Source organism: Triturus cristatus, chromosome 5_2 (genome assembly GCF_964204655.1).
Source record: "Triturus cristatus chromosome 5_2, aTriCri1.1, whole genome shotgun sequence".
Classification (NCBI taxonomy): domain Eukaryota; kingdom Metazoa; phylum Chordata; class Amphibia; order Caudata; family Salamandridae; genus Triturus; species Triturus cristatus.
The window spans coordinates 541,730,668-541,753,961 of record NC_140588.1 but is presented as its reverse complement, the minus strand read 5'-3'; positions in this window follow the sequence as shown (position 1 = coordinate 541,753,961).

The following is a 23,294-nucleotide window of genomic DNA, read 5'->3' as shown; positions in this document are numbered from 1 at the left end:
CTGACCAGATCCCCGACTTTTGGGATCCAGACAGGTCTTGCCGTGACTACCTTGACTTCCTCAGTGGCGGTCTGCTTTAGACGGATATTGCTTTGTTCTGTTCTGGATTCATTCAGATCCTTTAAAACAGCCAAACAATCATGGATATCAAATGGTTTTTCTTCTGCCATTGCGCCTTCACAATCAAGATTGGGTACCCACATTCATGTCCCACAGAGGACCTCATATGGAGTGACTCCCCCTAGAGAGCTTCTTGGCTGGTTATTTAATGCCTGCTGAAGCCCATACAGGTGTGTGACACAACTACCGCCCTTGCCTAATACCCTAGCTGTTAAAGATTGCTTTAAGTCACGTTTCTTTCTCTCCACAACAGAGCATCCCTCAGGATGATACGTAGATGAGAATCGCAATGCTACGCCCATTCCTTCCATGGCCTCTTTGCAAGCCCGAGAGCTAAATGCAGGGCCTCGGTCAGAGTGTAAGGTGCTAAGTGCATATGTACCGATAAAGACTCACAAATCTTTTAAAACAGTTCGAGCGTCAGCAGAACGTGGAGGCCAAACACATAGGAATCTTGAGCATGAATCCACTGCAACCATTATATACCTGTAATCCCCGTCCGTTTGTATGAGGCCGCAGTGGTCCAAGTATACACATGCGTGAGGTTTGTCTGATTTTAGTAATGGTGTCTGTGCCGGGCGTGCTATGGTGGAGCCTTTCATCTGCTGGCATATGTCACATTTCAAGGCATAGTCTTTAGTTTGCTTGGACAACCCTGGCCACCAACAGCGCTGTTTCAGTAAAGAAATAGTCACAGCAGCGCCTGTGTGAGCAGAGCCCAAACCGTTGTGTGCTGCTAGTATTATCCCTTGCCTAAGATCCATATTTAGTATAACTCTATCCCCCACTCCAGGAAGCTGAGCATATGGAATGTTTTGTGCATCTAATTTATAGGAGTATTCAAATGGAAATTTTTTAGGTACTGCTGTGCTGCCTTTTCGGGATGAAATTACAGCTACCATTATATCTCCGTCTATTCTCGTTTTCGAATGAGTCAGCGCAGATATGGATGCTGTGCGGACAGCCCCTTTTGCGGCCAATGAATTCCCTTCAACGTGCACGCCATCACGTTGATGACTCAGTGTATGGATCACGTGAGTCCTTGGTAGTTCGGATTTCAATTCCCCTACCTGTTCCCATAGCATTTTGTGCTTTATTGTACAACTGTACGCAATAAAAAGAATCACACACGATTAATGTGGGGAATTCGTGATCCGTATTTTTTAGTGCAAGTATTAGTGATTTTTATTCTGCCAACTGAGCCGTGCAGTCTCCTAGAGATTGCGTTTTTTTGCAACTAGGATGGAACTTGCCATCATGCATGCGACCTTTTACGATTGCACACGCTGAAAAATGTTATTGCTTACTCACTATGGCCGGATGCGCAGATCGGTCAGTGCATATAATAAATTCATATTGATCAAGAGGCAATATTTCATTTGGTAGAAGATATTCTGGTTCATATTGCAGGAATGCCTGAGTTTTTAAACTGGGATCAAATCTGTATTTAATGTCTGTTGCAGTTAGAGAATTTGCCCATTGTATCCACCTGGGATATAACGCTTTCGCATTTGGGACACTGGCCTTTGTAACAGCTTCTAAAGCTGGTACTGGAGTTACGACAATAATGCGTTTCCCCAGAGCCAGTGCTCTTTCTCTTGCTATGGCAGTCTGAACGGCTGTCAATATTTTTTTTGTTGAAGTGAAATGCATTTCTGCATTTGTGTACAGGTGTGATTTGTAAGCGATTGGTACAGTTTTTCCCTCATTAAAGGTCAAATATGTGTACCCGCATTGCCCCGCAATTATTTGGATCACTAAATGACGTACGTTTAGGCATGTTTGTAAGTGTTTTTAAGTAATTATGTCTTCCTGGATTAAACGAAGAATATTAGTATGTTCTTGTGTCCAATCTTTTGCTGAAAAATCAGGTTTAATTAATTCATAGAAAGGTTTTACCCTTTGTGCGTAATCTAAAATGTATGTTCTGCCGAAATTTAGGAACCCCAGTATTGATTGTAAATTTTTTTAATGATTACAGAGGCTGGAGCAGCGCACACTTTTCTAAAAAGTTAGCTGCCAGACTTTTGCCTTCACTTGACAGCTCATATCCAAAAAATAGGACATTGAGGTGGGCTATTTTTGACTTTTTAAAGTTGAACGTATAGCCCTCTGCAGCAAATCCCATAATAATGGTGCTTACCCTGGTAAAGTGCCTCATCAAGTCGTCGTCAGTCAGATAAATGTCATCCACATATGACAACGCCTCCTCATCAAATTTGTGAAGTAACTCTGTTACTCTTGCACAAAATACACCTGGGCTGTTTTTATACTCTTGTGCCAAACAGCAAAATTGTCGCTGGGACCCTAACGCACTGAAGGCGGTCAGATACTTGCTTTCAGGCGCTATATTTTGGCAAAAAAATCCATTCGAGATATCAAGTGTGGTTTTGTATTTTTTGCGCATAATGTTATCCATTAATGCGGCACTGTGTGTTTTTTTTGTTTTTTTTATAAATCTTTTTATTTAAACATACATCGGTTCAATTTAGACATTACAGAGGAATCAACACATCTGTGCACTGCCATCACATAGGATAGGAATTGGTACATCATTACATGGTAAAGGAATGCCACGGGGAAAGGGGGTCATCATGTTCAATACAACGAGGCGGTGAACATATTTCTCTACGATAGGTGTTCCAAGGGCCCCATATTCGAGTCCACTTTTTGGGGCAGCCCCTGGCCAAGTAAACCGTCTTCTCCCTATACATACACCAACCAAGGTCTTTCTCTCAGGCGTCTATTGTGGGTGGGTTGGATGCACCCCATAGCTGTGCAATGTTCCTTTTCGCGATCATGAGCCCTAATGTGGTCCATTGTGTCTGGTGAGTGTTGAGATCAGTGGGCTTCCAGATGTTTAAGAGAAACCTTCGAGCCTCTGGTTGGAGATTGACTGAGAGTACTGCGTTGATGATGTCGTGGACCTTGCGCCAGAATGAGATTATAACAGCACGCTCCCAGATTATGTGCCTAAATGTACCCATGTGTCCACATCTCCTCTTGCAGTCCCCTCCATCAGCTCTCCCCATATACACCAGACGGGGTCCCGTAATATATACCCTGTGGAGAATTTTGAGCTCTTCTAATCTAAGTCGTGCCAGTATAGCGACTACTCTAGGAGAGGACACCGCCTCCCGCCAGTCCTCATCGTCCAGCTCCACCCCGTCCCCCACCCATTTCCCCACCAATTTCTGGAGGGGGTCTTCCATGTTATTTATAAGTTTCTTATATATTAGGGAAATATTTTTTTCTGGAAGGTGACTGTCCAAAACTCTATCTTCCAGTGGTGAGGAGTCAGGAGGAGTAGTGCCCCGCAGTATATGAGAGTGTAGGGAGTGTCGCACCTGTGCATACTGGAAATACTCTGAGTCTGCCAGCTCATATTCCCTCTGGAGCTCGGGAAAAGTCTTAACCCCACCCTTTCCCCAAATATCTTTGATACGGGAAATCCCGATGAGGTTCCATCTGTTAAACCCTTTTGATCTCCATAGACTGCCCAGCTTCCCAGACCCCAAAGCGGAGTCGCTAAGGTCAATCTCTGACCCCACCCAAGCGAGTTAGTAGCGTCATGCCAAATTCGGACAGCGTGTCTGGTGGGGCCTGTCAATGTGCATCGGCTAGGCCGTGTGTATAACGCCCTGTCATAATTCCCTCCAGGGAGGAGCCATTTATCCATGATGTAGTCAGCGTCATCAGGGCTGCCATAGGTGCCATGATTGACGGATGCTAGATGAGATGCCCAGTAGTATTTTTTGATATCAGGGAAACTAATGCCTTCATCATACCAGTTTAGCGTCAATTTATTTAGTGCAATGCGTGGTCTTCCTTCCCACAGCAGGTCTCTCTGGAGGCTCTCGGCTTCCCTAAAGTATTGCGCTGGCACAAGGTCTAGAGTGTTCTGAATAGTGTATAGAAATCTGGGTAGGGACATCATTTTAAACAGGGCAGCCCTGCCCAATAGTGAAAAGGGGAGTGTTTTCTAGCAGGCGATGTCCCTTCTCAGCCTATGCAAGGGCGGAAGAAGATTTTGGGCGACCAGAGTGAGGAGTCGAGGGAGATAAAGATCCCTAAATACTTGAATCCCACACTGTTGATCTGTATAAGACAGTTCTTTGGGGGGATGGGAGGGTCCCCACTGAGGACAAACAAAACGGACTTACCACAGTTGACGGTAAAGCCAGAAAATCTACCAAATATAGCCAGGATATCTAAAACTGCAATCAGGGATTTCCTGGGGGAGGCCAGATACAGTAATATATCGTCCGTATAGAGTGAGATGCGGTCTTCCCACTCGGAGGAACATCTCGGCCCCCGTATCAGTGGGTCTCTATAGATCCAGGCCGCTAGAGGTTCAAGGGCAAGGGCAAAAAGTAACGACGAAAGTGGGCACCCCTGTCGAGTTCCCCAAGTGAGCTGGAACGTGGCTGACAGTTTATTGTTAACCACCACTTGAGCCAATGGCTCTCTGTACAAGAGACAAACCCACTGGATGTATTTTGGGCCAAAGCCCATCTTAGCCAACACAGCCCAAAGGTAGGGCCACTCGATAGTATCGAACGCCATGGCCACGTCCAAGGACACGATTACAGCTGTCTCTTGAATGGTAGGTGCTCTACCTACAACGCCGTGAACTCTGCACACATTTAGGGCTGTGTTTCTGCAAGGCATAAAGCCGGATTGCTCCGGATGGACCAGAGAGTTGACTATTTTGACCAGGCGAGTAGAAACGAGTTTGGCCAAGATTTTGGGTTCCGCGTTTAGGAGGGAAATGGGTCTATATGAGGCACAGTCTGTCTTGGGTTTACCTTCTTTATGTATTGTGATTATGGTGGTGATCCTCTGCTCCCTGGGCAGTGTCCCACCCTCCCTAGATTCCTCAAACAAGGCTTTCAGATAGGGTGCCAATTTGTCGGGCCGAAGTTTGTACAGTTCGATGGAAAGTCCATTAGGACCAAGGGCCTTACCAGAATTTAGGGAGCGGATTGCTTGTGCTATCTCATCTGTCATCAATTCACTGTTCATATATGTACGGTCAGCTAAGGTGAACTGGGGGAGCTTGATGTCTCGCAATAACTCCTGAGAGTCCTCTTCAGAGTGCAATGTTACGGTCGTATATACCTTACAAAAATGGGTAGCGAACCTATCCACAGTTTCCTGCGGCTCTGTGAGGGAGATATCTCCATCAAATTTAAGTTCCGGAACTAGCCTGCTAGCCCATTCCTTTTTGTAGAGCCACGCTATAAGTTTCCCTGCTTTGCCCCCCAGGTCGTATATCCTGCCTGTTGGACTTGGCCCTTTTTGACTGGTCATCCCTGAACTTTTTGCCTTCCTCCTGTATTTTTTTCTGACTTGTTGTTGGCTGTTGTATGACTCTGGGCACTTTACCACTGCTGATCAGTGCTAAAGTGCATATGCTCTCCCTATTGTAAATTGATGTATGGATTAGTGCTTCCATGATTGGCAGATTTGGTTTACTGATCAGACCCTAGTACAGTGCACTGAGTGTGCCCAGGGCTTGTAAATCAAATGCTGCTGGTGGGCTTGCAGTACTGGTTGTGCCACCCACAGAAGCAGCCTGTAAAAGTGTGTCTAAGGCCTGCCATTGCAGAGCCTGCGTGCAGTCTGGTACTGTCATGCTGAATGGGCAAGTGCACCCACTTGCTGGTCCCTAAACCTTCCCTTTTCTTCATATCAGACACCCCTATGGTAGGCCCAAGGGCAGGGTGCATTGTAAGTATAAGGTAGGACATGCCCTGGAGTGTGGCATGTCCTACTAGTGAATTACAGCCATTTTCGTTTTTCACTATTGCAAGGTTACCTGTTCTCCATAGGCCAGAATGGCCAGTTTGATTATTACATCTTAAAATCCTAACTGACTCAGGGAACATGGTAAAAATTCGAATTTCGTATACCTGAACTCAGAATGATAAAATACATCTTTTATTGAAGTTGGTTTTAACATTCTGTGTTTGCAAATAGCACTTTTAGAAAGTAGGTATTTTCTTGTCTAACCATTCAAACTTGCCTCTGCTAGGTTGTGTATTCCTTGTCTGGAGTTTGAGTAACAGGGCTAGGGGATTCCAGGAGACAGGGTGAGTCCACCCAGTGGTGAATAGAGAGATCTGCATCTAGATGGGAGGGAGGAGTTGCACCTGGGACCAGAATAGGACTGTTCCTGCCCACCCACAGTACTGGCTCCACCCCCTGTGGTGCGTCTGACATCTCTGCCCTGCACTGTGAAAGGAGAGAAGGAATCATGTCAACAGAGTGCTCCAGGGCTGTGCATTTCCTCCACAATGCTGGCTCCACCTCCTGTGGGTCGTCTGATGTTTCTGCCCTGTACTGTGAAAGAAAAGAAGGAGTCATGTAAACAGAGTGCTCCAGAACTGGTTTGGACTAGGCAAAGGCCCCTCTGCCCAGAGACTATCCCTAAGCTGAAGTGCTGCTTGCGGGATTGGCCTGCATCCACAGAGAAGCGTGCCTCCGTCGGAGCTGCTGTCATCGCATCCCGGAAGAAGGGTGTCGCAGCTGCAGTTATCGCACCGAGCGGAAGCGTCTCGCAACGTCGGAGAAGAGTGTCGCCGCCAAGGCCCCTGTTGTCGCATCACAGATCAAGGGTGTCGCCGCTGCAGCTGACACATCGAGTCGAGTCTTCTCGAATCATCGGAGGAGCATGCCGCATCTGGAAGATCTTCACGTCCTTATTTCTTTGCACCAAATCTTTCATCGCATTACCATTGTTGCAACATGTTTGTTGCCCTGCGTGTCGCATCTAAAGGTACATTGACTTAAAGTGTCGCATTTAAGAACTAAAGAGAATTAAGCTAAATTCTACCATTTTAAAGTGACAGTATTGTGGATTTTTGTCGTTTATGGTCTTGTGGGAAATTTATATAAAGAATACTTATTTTTGATATAAAACCTGTGTGGTGTCCATCTGTAGTGTTGTCACATGATTACTGTATGTATTCACAAATGCTTTACACACTGCCTCTGAGATAAGCCTGTCTGCTCGTGCCAAGCCACCAAGGGGGTGAGCAGGTTTTTTTTTAGCAGTGTACCCCTTTGCCCTGACTAGAGGAGAGGGTCCCTATTTGTCACAAGTACCTTCCTGTGCCAACTAGAGACCCCCAATTCTAACACTGCCCAATCGCTCCCTACCTAGCCCTTTGGCACTGTCTATCACTAAGGCCTTATAGTCGTGCTGCTTCAGCTTCAGCTTCAGCAAATGAAGCTTCTCTGGTGTAATTCCCACTTCAAGGTCGCCCTCACCTGAGAATCTCAGCCTCTATATTTAGGACTTCTTTGTGCTTGTCTTTCTTAGCTCTAGAAATCGAAGACAGGGCCTGGCCCCGAATGACCGTCTGCAAGGCTTCCCATAATGACTGGGATGAGCACACGGACCCCTCATTGTCCAGGAAGTAATTATCTATGGCCCTGATGAGGTCTTTACGGATCTTCGGATCCCTGAGGTACCATGGATTAATGGGGGCATTTCATCCCACTGCAATGTGATTAAGGACAACATGTATCCACACCGGTGAGTGATCAGATATGCCCCTAGCCAAGTGTTTGATTTCGCGTATGTGTGTGACTTGGGCTGCGGGAACAAGGCAGTAATTTAAATGGGAGAGACTGTGGTGAGCTCCAGAATGAAAGGTGTATTGCATCTGATCTGGATTATATGTTCTCCTCCCATCCACTAAACCCATTGTGTCAAGAAAGTCTGGTAGCCAGCGAGAAGAGGGACTTACCTCCCGCGCTGGGTATCGATCTAATGCGCCCCAGACCACTGCATTAAAGTTGCCGCCAAGGATCAGTAGGCCATCTGGAAGGATGAGTAGGATATAGCCCAGGCCTGCAAAGGTGGTACCCTGCAATCCTGGTGAAACGTATATAGATATAAGTGTAATGGGCCGTCTATCCCACGTACCCGACACCCCAATGTACGTGCCCCGATCATCTATCCACGTGGAGCTCACCGCAAGAGGGAAGGAGTTCTTCATCATGATACCCATGCCCCGCGAGCCGGACGTAAATCCTGCATGTGCCACCAGTATATACCCACATCTGTGCATCGGCCTACATGAATTGCCTATCAGATGTGTCTCTTGTAATGGGACGATATCTGTGGCTTGCCGCTTAATACATTGGAACACCACACTACGTTTAATCTTGTCCCCCAGGTCGTTAACATTCCAACTCAGTATCCTAACATTTTTGTCTCTCTGTGTACCCATTTGTCAAAGCAAAGACTGCAGCATCCTCTACTAGAAAGTCAAGATCAATTGCCGATGGAAAAAATTGAACAACACAAAAACATAAACTCCCAACCCAACAACCCCCCACCCTACTGCCCTGCACTCCGGGCGCGGAACTGCCCATAAAGAACTATGCAGAGTGCTTGTCGCCCTGTAGCTGAACTAAAAGTAGAAAATGTAAGGACGTGACCTACTGTGTCCCTGTCCCCCCACCCTCAAAATACCATACATTCCCCAAGAAAGTCACGCACAGTAGATCTGGGAGGCGGCCCTTAAAAGGGAGCTACCCCCAAAATAGTCGGCCACCATGCCGCCCGTTACCTGTACCGGCCTGCCACCGGAGTGCGCTCCTCCAGTGGAGCTCTTTCGTCTATTCGGACCCCTGTGGCCGGGAGGCATTATCCTTTCCAGCAGGGCCATCACTTGTGGTGCGGTCCGTGTGGAGTTCAAGCCAGTCAGCCGCATCCTCTGGCCGCTCGAAGAACCAGGTTCTTCCCTCTGCTTCCACACGAAGACGTGCAGGGAATAACATGGAGTACTTAAGTCCCTTGTCTCTGAGAGTCTGTTTTACAGCCATGAATGACGGCCTCTGCTTCTGCACTCGTTGTGTGAAGTCCGGAAAAAATGAGATGTCAGCATTCTCATAGCGGAGGGCGGCCCCCGTCTTGGCATTCTGTATGATAACATCCCTATCCCGGAAGTTTAGCACTCTGGCCAGTATCGGGCACAGAGGGGCCATTGGCTTAGGGCGACCCCCGGGGACTCCCGGGGACCCTAATGCGCCCTCTCGATGACGAAGAACTTGCTAAGACCCTTAGGCTGTAGGTGTTGAAGGATAAGATCCTCCACAAAGAGATCTGCGGACTGTGCCTCTGCTTTTTCTAGGACCCCCAAGACGCATAGGTTATTATGACGCAGGCGCCCTTCATAATCATCTAGCTTAAGTTCGGCAAAGTTGAGAAAAGAGCGCATGTCCTGCATTTCCCCTTGAAGCTGGGCAACATCTCCCACAAAGCTAGAGGTGGTAAATTCCACTTGTTTAACTTTCTCGTTTAGCTTGGCGAGGTCTGCCCGTATCAAGGTGACGTCAATAGCCATTGCGTCTATTTTATGTTCTAGGGAGGTCTTGACGTTGGCTATCACATCCATGACGTCCTTGAGGGACAGCTCCTGATCTTCCCCTCCTTGCTCACTTGCAGAACTACCCCTGGACTGGCGGCTCGGAAGCATGTCTTTTGGGAGGGTATAGCGATCCAGCCTGTTAGATTGCACTGTCTTGGGCCCCTTCGCTCCCGCTGACCTGCCCTTCTCCATTGCTGCCACAAATCGCCTTCGGATGCCACGTATTCACCGTTTGCCAGTTCTGGTCCTTGCTACAGTTCACTCCAGCACAGTGTCAGCCCTCAGCACCCGGCTGTTAGATAGCAGGGGGATCAAGTCGGAAAAGCGAGGCCAGACTGGAAAAGCGAGGTGAGACAATGTCACTCAAAAACGGGCTAGTAGCGTGCTACCTTACCCATGGCATGTGAACCCGTTGTTGAGCTCCAATCAATTACCACCCTGTGGACTTCTGCTCTCCACCCTCTGGCATGCCGCTATTCTGTAGGCTATGAGAGCCTTGGGCCAGCTATACAAGGAGCTCCAGCTCCACATGAAGAGTCTGCAATGGTGAGGCCCCGTACGTGGCCTCTGCGGCTCGTCGCAATGCTCCCTTGCCTCCTGGAAGGTGAAGGAGGGACGAGCCCCACACCGCTAATCAGTCATTCAATACAGGAGGCAAATTGGGTGACGTGGTGGGCCCTGGGACCAATGTAGCTAGTGGTGCTGAGCGAGGCCGACGTTGGTTGTGCCGATTGCTGAGTTGGCTGAGATGTAAGGGCAGCCCCCAGCCCACCGCGACTTTCAGATGATCCCTTACAAAGCAGGTGGTAGCGCATCAGACGTGTTGCACAACATGGCGGGTGGGGGGAGAAGTCTGCAGCCCCGTTCATAAACTTGGGGACCCCCTTCCTCCTCACCTCGCCTCCAGTGTTCCACGTAGGTAACGGAAGGCCGAACGCACGGATTACTCCCGACCTCTGGCTTCACCCACGAAGGACCGCCGGACCCGAAAGGAAGACAGGAGCTCTCCGCTGGGCTGGGCTGTGATCCAGGTGAAGACAGAGTGCAGGTATGTCCCCGAGCACGTAATCAGCTGATGCCGTCGCCGAGGCTCCAACAGCGTCAGGGTGTCGAGCTTGAGACTCTGGCTTCACAGCGGCTGCAGGCCGCGACTCCACAAGGCTTGCTGGCACCGGTTCCGGCCGATTTCAGCTGTAGGCGGCAACGTCAGTCGTTGTGCTCTCCTTCCTGCACGTTTCCCCAGCTCAGGGAACCGGATTCATGTGGCGGATCGACAAGGGGAGAACAGTTATAACGGAGATAGTGGTTTAGGCAGCCATCTAGCGCCGGGTCTTGGCCACGCCCCCACTGTGTGCATTTTGGACAGCAAATGTCTTTGTGCATGAGTTTAGATGTCTGTAATCTAAAACTAAACGATATGTATTGTCGGGTTTAGAGACGGGAAACAAAGGATTGTTCATTGGAGACGTACATTTTTCAATGACCCCCTGGTATTCAAGTTGATCTAAGATCGCCTGACCTATTTTTTAGCTTCTTGCTTTATTGGGTATTGTCTCTGAGCAGTAGGTGAAACTTTTAACGGGATCACGTGGTAGGTTGAGTTCTTATCCCACCCAGCGTGATTTTTGTATTGTGCTTGAGCTTGGGCTACTGCCCACACCTGTGCATAAGCATGTTTTAAGTGAACGGGAATGTAGTTGGAAAATGCAGGAAAAATTTTACTTTCTCCCCTGGGGCACTCCGTAACGAATGCAGGCGGCCAATCTTGTTCTGCTAACAGGATGTCATAACCAGATGATAAGTTCTTCCAAAAAAGAGCTTTTACTTTCCTGGGCTTGTTCCCCTCCAGCCGGAGTGTTACTTCATACAACCTATGTGGGACGCTCACCCTGGTGTCAGATGTTTCCACCGTGATATAATCATTCCGCTCCGCTGTCACCAGAAATTCCTTCAGGTTCAGGTGAGCTATTGTTACTTCTGCCGCACTGTCTTGCTTCGTCAGAGCCCATTCCTTGTTCAGAAGTTGTGTCCTCAGAATTCTGGGCATGTCTGATTTTCAGACCAGCAACTTTCTTTTTCTTGAATTGAGGTTTTGGATTTTGCTTCTCTTCTTTTTTAGAAGTAAAGTCTTGAGCGCGCTGCTTGTCTCTGGACTGTGTGCGCTCCTCTCTGTGTTCTAACCATCCTTCTGTTTCGGAGCCTTTCCTCGAGCCCTGAAAGGAACGAGAGGAACGTGCATCAGTATCCTGATACCTGTTAGGTTTTCTAAAAATATCCCTGTTACTAAGGTTGTACATCTTTTCAGAGGGCTCCTATTGAGGAGACCTACCTCGGGACTGAGATCTTTTCTCTTTAAAGTTGTCTTTTTTGTTATCCCACTTCTTTTTAGAAGAAGTAGGTGTCTGTTTAAAAGTATCCTTTTCAGGACTGCCCTATAGTTGAGGTTTTAAAGCTCCCCCCCCCCAAACAATCCCTGCCTAATTCTGCGTATGCAGTATCAATTATTTTGGGTAGTTCATTTTCCTGTTCTAATGGAGAGAACTCCCTTAGGCGTTGGTGGATTGCCACTGATGCTGCTTTAATGTTAGCTAGTATTATGGCTGATACCTGGTCATAGTTGTTTAACAACTTCAACCCTAAGTTCAGGGAAGGTTCTGCTCCATAGTCGTTTTGTATTTGTCTTAATACATCTGGTACTACTGCTAATGAAAGAATACCATGAGTTCTGGAATATATGGCAGCAAAGAATGTACCCCAAGAGGTGCAATCCTCTAACTGTTTTGTAATCCCCATGGGCAAACAGATTGTTAACATTCTGTGTGTTTCAAATGGTGTTGTATTTGGAAAAACTGCTTCTAACTGGGTTATTTTTTGAGCTACACAGAAAGGAATTTGTTCACATTTTGTGGGCACTTTGCCCATTACCGTGTGTAATGTTTGTGGAGTAATTTTAGTACCTGAGCTCTGTGTAGGAGCTGCAGTTGGTGAAATTACTGTAGGCTGGAGCACGAGTGTCCTTAAGACAAAGTGTGTAATGTTTCTGTAGAGTTTTATCAACTCTTTGTGTTGAACAAGTAGTTCATCCTGTGGCAATGTGTCAATGTCTGGATGTGGTGCATAGGTCTCTAATATCGGCCATGTTTCTCCTGGAATCCCTAAAGGACCAAGCCTTGCTCTTGTTCTTATGTGGGGTAGGGCGCCATTAAACAAGAAAATATGTTCCTGGAAAGTAAGCGGAATCTCAGTCTCCTCAAAAGGAGTGTAGACCGCTGGAATGTCATCATGTGAGTAATAATGAAAAGTTTTTGTTACAGCATATGCTGCTGGGAATATAACCCATGGGTGGAATACCTCTGTTTTGTAATCTGCGTGTGCCTCTATCACGAATATTACTACACCTCCTCTGGGTGGTAACCCATGTTTGAGTAGTTTAACTGTTAAGGTTTGTCTTACTTTGGGTGCAATTTGTATTTCATTTGCATCTTCCTCACCAGACTGATTAAGTCCTCGGGCTAGATTGTCTAAATCTCCCTCTTCAACCATTGTGTTTTGAACACAGGCCAATTATTTAAGGAAGTTATGGGAAAGGTTTTATGCAATGGTTTTATGCACAATTTTGGGAATCTTCCTTTCAAGCTTGATTTAACCTACAGCCAATACATAGGATATCTCGCCTACTCAGCTGTGGCGGAGATTTTCCCACTTACTCCAGATGTCTCTGGGTTTTGTAAGTAGGGTCTCTGAGAATAAGAAGAAGCACGACTGGGCTACTCAGATTCTACTGCTGAGTAATTTTGCCTCCAATATACCACATTGGGCGCCATGTAGTGTAGTCCCAATAGTACCCTGTCATGCAGGACCTACGACGTTTATGGATAACATATACTGTGGGTCTGGTGGCAGACTGACCGCCGCATATATTAGCCTATGGTTTGCATTTGCTAGCTCGCAGTGCCACTAGAATGTCCTGCTATCAGAGGGATTCGTTTTTAGCAACCTTAGAACACAATAACCTTAGACTCGTGGAAAAAATATATTACTTTTCACCTAGTCCCTTATGCTTGCTTGTGTTTGCTCTCAGAGAGACACAGAGAAGAAACAGTTGAACGTGTTTACAATAAGAATTTATTGTACAGTAGTTCTTCTCTTGTAGAATATGTGCCCTGTTACAACTGTAACACAGTAGCAGAGATATAAAACCAGCAGTACAGTGAATAAAAAGAACTAGTATTGTTCTACCATTTTTCGATCGTAATGAACATATACATAAATAAGAAAATGCATTTATAAAATGAAGTGCTTACTCCTAAGATGCCTGACTAGATGTACCTAAGTGTACCTAGCATGTGAGTAGGTGCTATATAGCCTAAGCCTAAGAGCCAAAAATCCCACTAGGCTTTAGTCAAACCCCCATACCTGAATAGGGAGAGTGTGGGACTTCATCCTGGACTTGAGCTGGACACCCCGTAAGGGATCGTCAGACCACTGTCAGCTGGAGCGATGGCATGCCGGAGCTGCAGCGTCTCTGGTCAGTGTGTCGGCCGTGAAGTCTCAGGTCCCTCCTGCTTTCTGATAGCAAGAGGTGTAGAAATCAAAACCTTCTCAGGGGCTTCACTGATACACCTGGTCCTTTTAAACCAACAAAGAAGAGATTGGCACAGAAGCTGTAATATAAAAGACATCTATTTATTTGACCTCTAAAGAGGGAAAAAATGCGTCACACAGTATTCTCAAGTCACTGTATGAGACATTTTCTAAGGAGTACAGAGAACAGGGGCATTATATACCCACACAGGGGCTGAAACGAAGGCGGTCCAAGTACACATGAGAAGAGTTATGCACATAGATGGTCATACAGAACCTGCACAGTCAACAAGTAGGAGGAGTATTAAGTTGCTGACATCAGTTAGAAAAGCCTGACAGTTCTATACTAGGAACAGGTGCACTCTACTAGCTAAGCACATCTGAGCATGTGCAAGACTCTGGTAGAGGAAAACAGCAAATGGCCAGCACATAGCTAACTAAAATGGCTGCCAAGTACAAAATGGCTTTCAGCTCATGCTAAGAGATTAATGCAATCTTCAACAGATGGTCCTTTTAGCATGAGCTAAAGACATTTCCCATAATCCAGTAGGAAAACAGAAAATATGCACATTAATTTTTTTCATAAATGTATCAATATCCTAATTCATTGCTAGGTGGGCATTTCTCATTCTAAATATTGTTAAGTGGGTATGTATAAGATATAAGCAGGAGTGCAAAGGGAACAGAGAATTAGGTCATACAGATAGCAGGAGAGAGTAATTACTATTATCAGAAACAGAACTTATTAGTTTTCTAGTCCTAAGCAAATACTAGAACCATCCAGTAAAAACATTTTCAAGGCTCCTATGCATTTCAGTGACCATCAATTTCAACTTCAAAATAGCCAACAGCACATATCTAATAAAAACATGTTGGCTAGACTTTTCCAGTGTTTCCTTTATGAGGGCTAGAGTACCAACCAAGGAAAGGGTAAAGTAACATTTGTCAACTGCTCAGATGAACTTTTCTCTCGCAGAATAAACATTATTCCTAATACAATTATGAAAGCAGTCAGACATATTATTACAAAAATGATCCTGGATCCAGGGGACCAGGAGGACCACACAGGACCATGAGAATTAGGACGAAGAGCTGCAAAGGGTTGCTCCTCCTCAAAAATGGGACGACCAATGGGGTACATTTTCAACAAAAAAGAAAAAGAAGTCCTTGAGAAATTAAAGCCGCTGTACAACCAACCAGAGGGGAGTCTTTTCCCTGTGTCCGTTTGAGCCTCACAGGCAGGCTCTTGTTGTTCCCACGGTGGAGCTGCACAACTCGCAACTCAGGAATCACGGCCCAGTTTCAAGGGAAAAGTTTCTTCTTTCAGGATAGGGCAATCACCCACCAGGGCAAACGCTCTCAGCGATCCTGTCCAGTGTCTCAGGCAGTGCACCAGTTTTCTTCACTTTAATCTAACAGGCACCAGAGACACAGCACCTGTACCCTGAACTCAAGTCCTTCCCTAACTCCTGTATTGCTCTGCTGGCACACTGCTGTTTCGTTGGGGCCATAGATTGCATTCAGTGTGCCCAGATATCTCTTAACCAACAAAGGTGAAGACTTTACAGCCACTTTGGGACCAGGATTCAGAGGCCTGATGCTAGAATCTCTGAAGCAACCCTTGTTTCAAAGGGGGTTACCTCAAGCAAAAACTTTTTCGCCTTCCTGGTCGGTCTGTGACTCTCGGCTGGGCATCAAAAACTTGATCCACGATTTCTCCTTTCTGATTTGTGACCCCGTCTTTCGCCCAAGACAGTGGCAGGGGTACACACTTCACATCCCAGTGCTTCCGGCCTTCTACCTTCACTGAGGTCCTGGTTGCCAGCAATGCCTGTTCTGGTTACCTTCTCTTTGACTTCAAGCTGGACTGGTGCTGACTCCTCAAGCTAGATCTGATGTCCGCGCCCCTCTGGCAATGGTTGTAAGGCAGCAGATATCTATTGGTGGACAGAACAAAAGGTCTTTAGACAAGGCACAGAAATAATCTATCAACAGAGAGGATAGTCTCAGAATACTTCCTAGTCTAGGGACGCCCCATATATAAGCAAGGCACCCAAGAACCACTTTCATCTATGTGAGAGTAAAAAAAAACAACAGCCTTGACCTATTGGCAAGTATAAAAGGAACTCTTTGGTGAACTGACAAGAGTAATACGTCACCCAATCCCAAGCAGCCAAGGAAGTCTGTGTTCATTTACTAAATTCTGAGGAAAAGAGAAAAACAATACAGACATACTCCAAATCCTTACATCTGTATATTCCTATCTTAATCATCTAAAGACCCTCAAGAAAAAAGGAAATGTTCTACACTTTTACTCATAGACTTTGCATTACTTGTACAGGACTGCAGACACTTCTAAAATGATTTCTCTTAATAAAAGTACCTACATTTTATGCTTAGGACCATGCTCTCATGTTAGAGGAGCAACAGGAAAATCTAAAACTGCTAATTTAACAAGGATTCCTATTACATAAAGAACTAAAAACGTCAACATAATGGGTACATTTTCTCCAGAAGAACATCTTGTGACTAGCAGACTCCTATAAAACAATATTTTCCTAAAAAATGTTTGCTAAGGATCACATGGGCATCTTCCCTGCGTTCTACTTTTTCACAATCCAAATAATGCAACATCAGCTTTAGTAAGGACTGTCAGTTTATTTACACAGACTAGCTAATAAAAACTAGTAATGCCCTTGCAAAAACTGTATGTAGCATGAGAATAACAAACAATAGTGGTGTTATCACCTGAGAATTTTAGAACAAAAACTACCCACAGCTAGTTCCCCTTAAAGATCAAATAAGGAAACAGCAATCTAGACTACTCATCCTTTCATAATTTCATCAGACAGGATGGGCAGTAACATAGCAAATTTATTTATTCATTTTATTAATGTTAATAATGTTTAAAACAGTATTACTGAATAGCCAATTAAATGTCTCATGGCTATTTCACAGACAGTTTAGACAGGCTCAAAAGAAATTGAGAAAAAGAGAGAGAACACATACATTTGCCTACCCTTAATTTGTAGTGGAGCTAGCCTCCTCCACCCATTTTTTACAGTAGGAAACCTGTAACAGGTTTCATTCTGTCAACACTATCAACCCCAATTTGTAGCAACTGGGCATAAACAAACTCTGAGGAGCTAAATAGCACATTGAGCTAGCTAAAGAACATATTCCTTTAGCAAATGTACAAGTGTAACACGAGGGCACATGAATTCAAACTAAATCCCATTGCTTCCTTAATTCAGCCCTAAAAGCATTAGTGCTATACATATGGCAGAGCCATTGTCTTAATAAGAGCTCACATATACCATTATTATTCAATCTGTTCATATGAGTGAACAAAAACTTGCTTTTGCCAAAAAAAGTAAGCAAAACCTCTTTCTTTCCCTGCCCTGCCATTTTGTCTTTCAAATGTCGAAATGTCAAAGCAAATGTTGCGCTGAGCCCTGCTAGGCTTCTAAATGTAGGACTTCGGCCTTTAACCTATGCAGCTGTTCCATCTTGTGTAGAAGATTTTCATGCGGATTTCCCAATTCAAAGTGACCCTGGAGACTGAGAGCTCAACAACCCACTCCATTCCTGTCTACCAGCAATTCAGAGGTAAGCTTAATAACTTCTGCCAGTTTTTTGTACATATTTATATTTGTAAGCAGTGTGCTGAGTGCTTGTCTAGCAGTATAGATGTCAGCTATTCATTCTTATGCTTACATATGTGCATTTACTGGAGCCTAAGGCAGTTTAAAAGCTGCTCTGATTGGAATAACCTCATTTAAATAGTGAATTTTACTCAATTTTGACTTTGATGTTTGGGGCACTTAAAAATGAATATCCTACAATGTTTTTGCATAATAGTCATCCCCAGAATGTCCTCTACGTATCCCAGAGATGTGGCATCAGAAATGTATAATGTATACCCTTATAAAACTAAGTTTTGTACGCCTGGGTAAAGTGACATTTCACATGTAAGTGACCCCCTATTGCTGTATAGCACAGCTTCAATTCAATTTGGATGCTGGGAGGTCACAGCATCATTATTAGGCATTATAAATATTAAAAAGCGAATTTAATGCACCTATTTTAAATAACATTTTTTATATAATCAAAATAATGTTTTTTTGTTTTTTTTGTTTTTTTTTAATAAATCCAATCATTTTGATGAGTCCACATATGAAAAGCAAGCTGCATCCCTTGCCTATCACATTTAAACGCATTCTTAACCCTAAGCACAGAAGCTTAACTTGAAACATCTTAAGTCTGCTCCACTTTTAAAGGACAATCATTATTATTTAACATCAAAAACCCCTCTTGTCCTTATTTAAAAAGGCATTAAGAAAAGAAATCCCTACTTTCAATCTGTCCTCTGTTTATCAAAAATAATGAAACTATATTTCTAACTTTTAAAACAGCAGTCTGAAATGCAGGATTTTACACCGTGTTTGCACTGACTTAAGGGGTAGTGACTTCAGCTGTTTTCTGTGGCCGGAGTCAGAAATAGTCTAATGTTTACACAGCTGCTTGACACGAAAAGGCGTCATATTCACAAGCCTTTTAAGTCAGCCTTTCGAGCCAGCACAAATCTGTCGTTCTGTAATGTGTATTCAGGTCAGCAACAACCAACTCACCCAGATAATGTGAATGCCTTTTAATACCAAATACAGAAGGATAAATGCTGTGACATTTTGTATCTTAATTTTATCTATTGCAAAACACACAATTTTGTTTTTGAAGCTTTTTTGTTCCTATTAAATGTGGATTCTAATTTTATCTTACATTGTGGCGATTTGCCCACATGTATAGTGTCTTACTCTATCAATTTAATGATAGCGTGCAGCTATTTAGCAAATATTATATAATTCATTGCTGGATTCTTTTAAAATATATTTTATTTTAATGATGTTTTGCATAACAGAATGATGACAAAAAAAACATTGAGCTCATTCCAGACATTTTCAAAACGGTGTCATATACTCAGAACACATAACACAGAGAGCTTAAGGCGAGCCATTCTTGCACCAAGAGCGCAATCGCTACTTACTCACACAAGTACCACTAATGATAAACCACAGACATTTAAACACACATTTAACCCACAGATCAACACTTAAGACAGAAACAAAAGACAGCCCACAGACTGTACTTAAACCAAACCATTTGTAAATACTAGTTATGAGTCATATTCACTAGATTTGGCTGGCAGAACACCAAGAAAAAAACGCTCTGCATATCACCACTTATGAATGTTACTAAGTGCACAGACCAGGATCCTTTCTACGTACATATTTAGTTCCTCGGGGTACTAGTCACCAAGGAAGAAATACGTTTTTATACCTAAACCTAGTTAAGTATCCCCTCTAGGGGAGCCGGCTAATTATATACAAGTTCCAAGGGGTACCTTTCAAGAAAGCAACACATTCTACGATGTGTGCTAAGAACAGGCATGCCAAAAATATTGCAGCATATACAATATTATACACAAAGTAGCACTTAACTCAAAGTGTGCCGTTCAAGTTTACAAAAGTTTCTCATTATCTACCTACATAAACTGCAGTTTACATATTTCCAAATTCCAAATATTGGCCAATTTCCATACAAATCCAAAAAGCGTCGTAACAAACGACCTTACCAAGCACAAGTTTCCAGATTCTAACTGCCAAGTTCTGAGTGACCAAACGGTCATTTTTAAAATACTCACGCCTAAAATGTTCTCAGTCAGGAGTGGTAAGCAGTTGGAGGAGTCCAATCAGGAAGACCAGAAATATACTGGGCTGCAGAGACAGCATCTCAGTTTTAGGGTACCTTATACTAGAGTCCTGTTCTGTCCTCCTCAGTAGATTCCTGTCTCCCATCAGGATCACTCCCTTGGATAGCCACTTCTCTGATGAGCCTCACAGAGGGCACCAATTGTAGAAATCAAAACCTTCTCAGGGGCTTCACTGATACACCTGGTTCTTTTAAACCAACAAAGAAGAGATTGGCACAGAAGCTGTAATATAAAAGACATCTTTTTATTTGACCTCTAAAGAGGGAAACAATGTGTCACACAGTATTCTCAAGTCACCATATGAGACATTTTCTAAGGAGTACAGAGAACAGGGGCATTATATACCCTAACAGGGGCTGAAACGAAGGCGGTACAAGTACACATGAGAAGAGTTATGCACATAGATGGTCATACAGAAACTGCACAGTCAACAAGTAGGAGGAGTAATAAGTTGCTGACGTCAGTTAGAACAGCCTGACAGTTCTATACTAGGAACAGGTGCACTCTACTAGCTAAGTACATCTGAGCATGTGCAAGACTCTGGTAGAGGGAAACAGCAAATGGCCAGAACATAGCTAACTAAAATGGCTGCCAAGTACAAAATGGCTTTCAGCTCATGCTAACAGATTAATGCAATCTTCAACAGAGGTGCTGTATTTATACGGTCTATGTACGTGTGTTACCCATTGTTCAGTAAGAGGATGACGTTGGGGATTAAACCTTGTGCGTCGATGGGAGAGGTGAAGTATACCTCCTGGAGAGTGTACTCATCAATTATTCGTATGTGCTAAGGATGACGTCTTAGCAATATTGATTGGGAAAAACCCACCCTCGGCATGGAACTAGGTGAAAGGTTTAAGCCATAAAAGGCTGCAGTCCTTATAAGGCATGATGTCCCTATAAGTCATTCTGTCCTTATTTGGAGTTATGTCCTTATAAGGATCCTTCATATGAAATAACGGGAGTTGATGTAGGCAAAGTGTACGATGTTCCCTGGACCTATATTAGGGTACCGATATGAAATATAACACTCCTACTATAGCCAACTTAGCGGACAGCTCATAGAACTTTTTTCTATGGTAGGGTTTCCCAGGGATATTCTAACAGATCAGGGTACCCCTTTCGTGGATGGGTTATGAGAGATATAACGCCACCCCTAAGCTAACGATTAAAAAATATTGACAAGTAAAAGGGAAGGACTGGGATCTACTCTTATCACTCGACCTCTTTGTCATTCGAAGTCAGGTGCAGAACAGCCTGGGTTGTTCCTCCTTTGAACTTCTCTATAGTAGATAACCCAGACGTATGCCCGAGATGACAAGGGAGGCCTGGGAACAAGAAAAGCCAGAAAAGGCCAAAACTCTCTTAGAATACACGCAGGGACAGATGTCTGCTTAGAAAACCCAAACCTATCACATTAGCATCCTAAAGAAATGGTTAGAACCCCTTCCTAAAAACACTAACCTAATCCTCTCTGGTCTCAACCCAGATTCTTCAACTCTGAATCAACTTTTTGTAAATGACACTCTAACTGTATCACAAAAATTATCTCTTCAAGAAGTATTGCACCCCTTTTCCTCCATGTTCTCTGACCTCCCGGGTAGGATAACCTTGGTGGAACATGCCATTGTCATCCCTCTAGATAACAGTATACAGCAGCGCCTCTACCAGATTCCGGCTCTTAGGAGAGAAGCCATTTCCACCAAGGTAAATCCTTCACAAAGTAACTGGTCCTCTCGTATTGTACTAGTCCCAAAGCCATATGACTCTATTCGCTTCGGCATTGGCTTTAGTGCCATCAATTACATACCCAAATTTCATTCCTACCCACTACCCAGAATTGCTTAATTAATCTAGAAATTAGGGGGAAAATGATACATCTCAATACATCTCAAACATAGACCTCACAAAGGGTTATTGGCAGGTACCATTTAGAGCTGAAGCCCAGGAAAAACTGCCTTTGCCACTTCTAATGGCTTATATGAATTCACTGTACTTCCGTTTGATTTACACAGAGGCCCGGCCACTTTTCAGAGGCTCATGAATAAGGTACTCCACAATCACCAAAAATACTCTTCAGCTTATTTAGATGACATTGTGATATTCAGCCCAACTTGGGAACAGCATCTTACCCATTGTCAGAAACTTTTTCAGGCTCTAAAAACATTAGGACTGAACACCAACGCAGAGAAATCCAGAAGGAGCTTCAGCAAAGTCAAGTACCTGGGAGACCTTATAGGAAAGGGTATTATAGAACCCTTGTTAAACTCACAGCCAGCAACAGTCTCCTTTACAAAAGAGCAGGTATAGCAAGATTTAAAAATCATAGCTTTGATAAAGAAATGCAGGCTGCTTTAAGGACGAGGACTTTCTGGGTTCTTCCTCTAGTGACATTATGGAGTCACCAGAATGAAGGGAGGCCCCTTTGAAAGCCAGAAGGGAGGAAAAACCCAGTGTTGTTGTACCGAATGAGGGAGAAGAGACGGACACCGCAGGAGAGATACAGCCTGACAAGACAGTAACCAAAATTCTCCATCTGAAGAACTCTGACCAGACCACTTGCTGTGTCCCGCCTCGTTGAAGGAAGGAATCTCCTCTCCGGACTCAGTGCCCAAAGCCACAGGAGCCACAGAGAACCAATGGGGTGCGAGCTGTCCTGCCACCTTTCTGGAGGTGCGTGGATCTCCCAGGTAAATGCTCACCTGAGGAGGGAGGAAAGCACAACCAAGAGGTAAAACAGGAGAAGGGAGGAGGAAAGCTCTATTAATAGCTAACTGTATCGAGTCATCACTTGCGGAGGTATACAAGTTTGGTTGAGATGCTTCCCCCACTCCTGATTTCCTTAATAGTGTCAAAAGCCAAGCGGTCTAAGCACTTACTTGACTCTATATTCTTTCCGATGCACGTGCCCTGTTGGGTCCGACAGATAGAGGAGGAACTTCCAGCTATCCTAGAAGAAAGAAGAGAAAGAGGAACCCTTCAGTTTAGAAATCACACAATTCTCTACTATGCAATAAAATAGCAAGAGACAAAGCAAAATATGCTCTAAGCGTTTTTGTCATCTCGCAAAGTGTTTCCACTCACTTGGCAACATTCCTGGGTTTCATGCAATTACAGTTCTTGCTCATATTCAATACATATTGATCTAGTCTTACGCCTCACCATTTTCAAATTTCACCAGCTGCCATTGTTCACTGCAGAGGCTGCGCGCCCCATCGTAGCTCGACTTGAACTCATTCATGTCCGGCTGTGCTTTTGTTATGCAGGAGCGACTGACAGTCATTGCCGGCTATCTTCAGTATTCAGTCCTTTATCGACCAGCCTTGACATGAAATATGAATTAATAAGGCACTCGCTACTACCCAAGGGTATCTAGGCGCGAAACTCAATGAGGTGGCTAGCAGAGACTGAGTGATTCTTATTGTTTAAAAAGC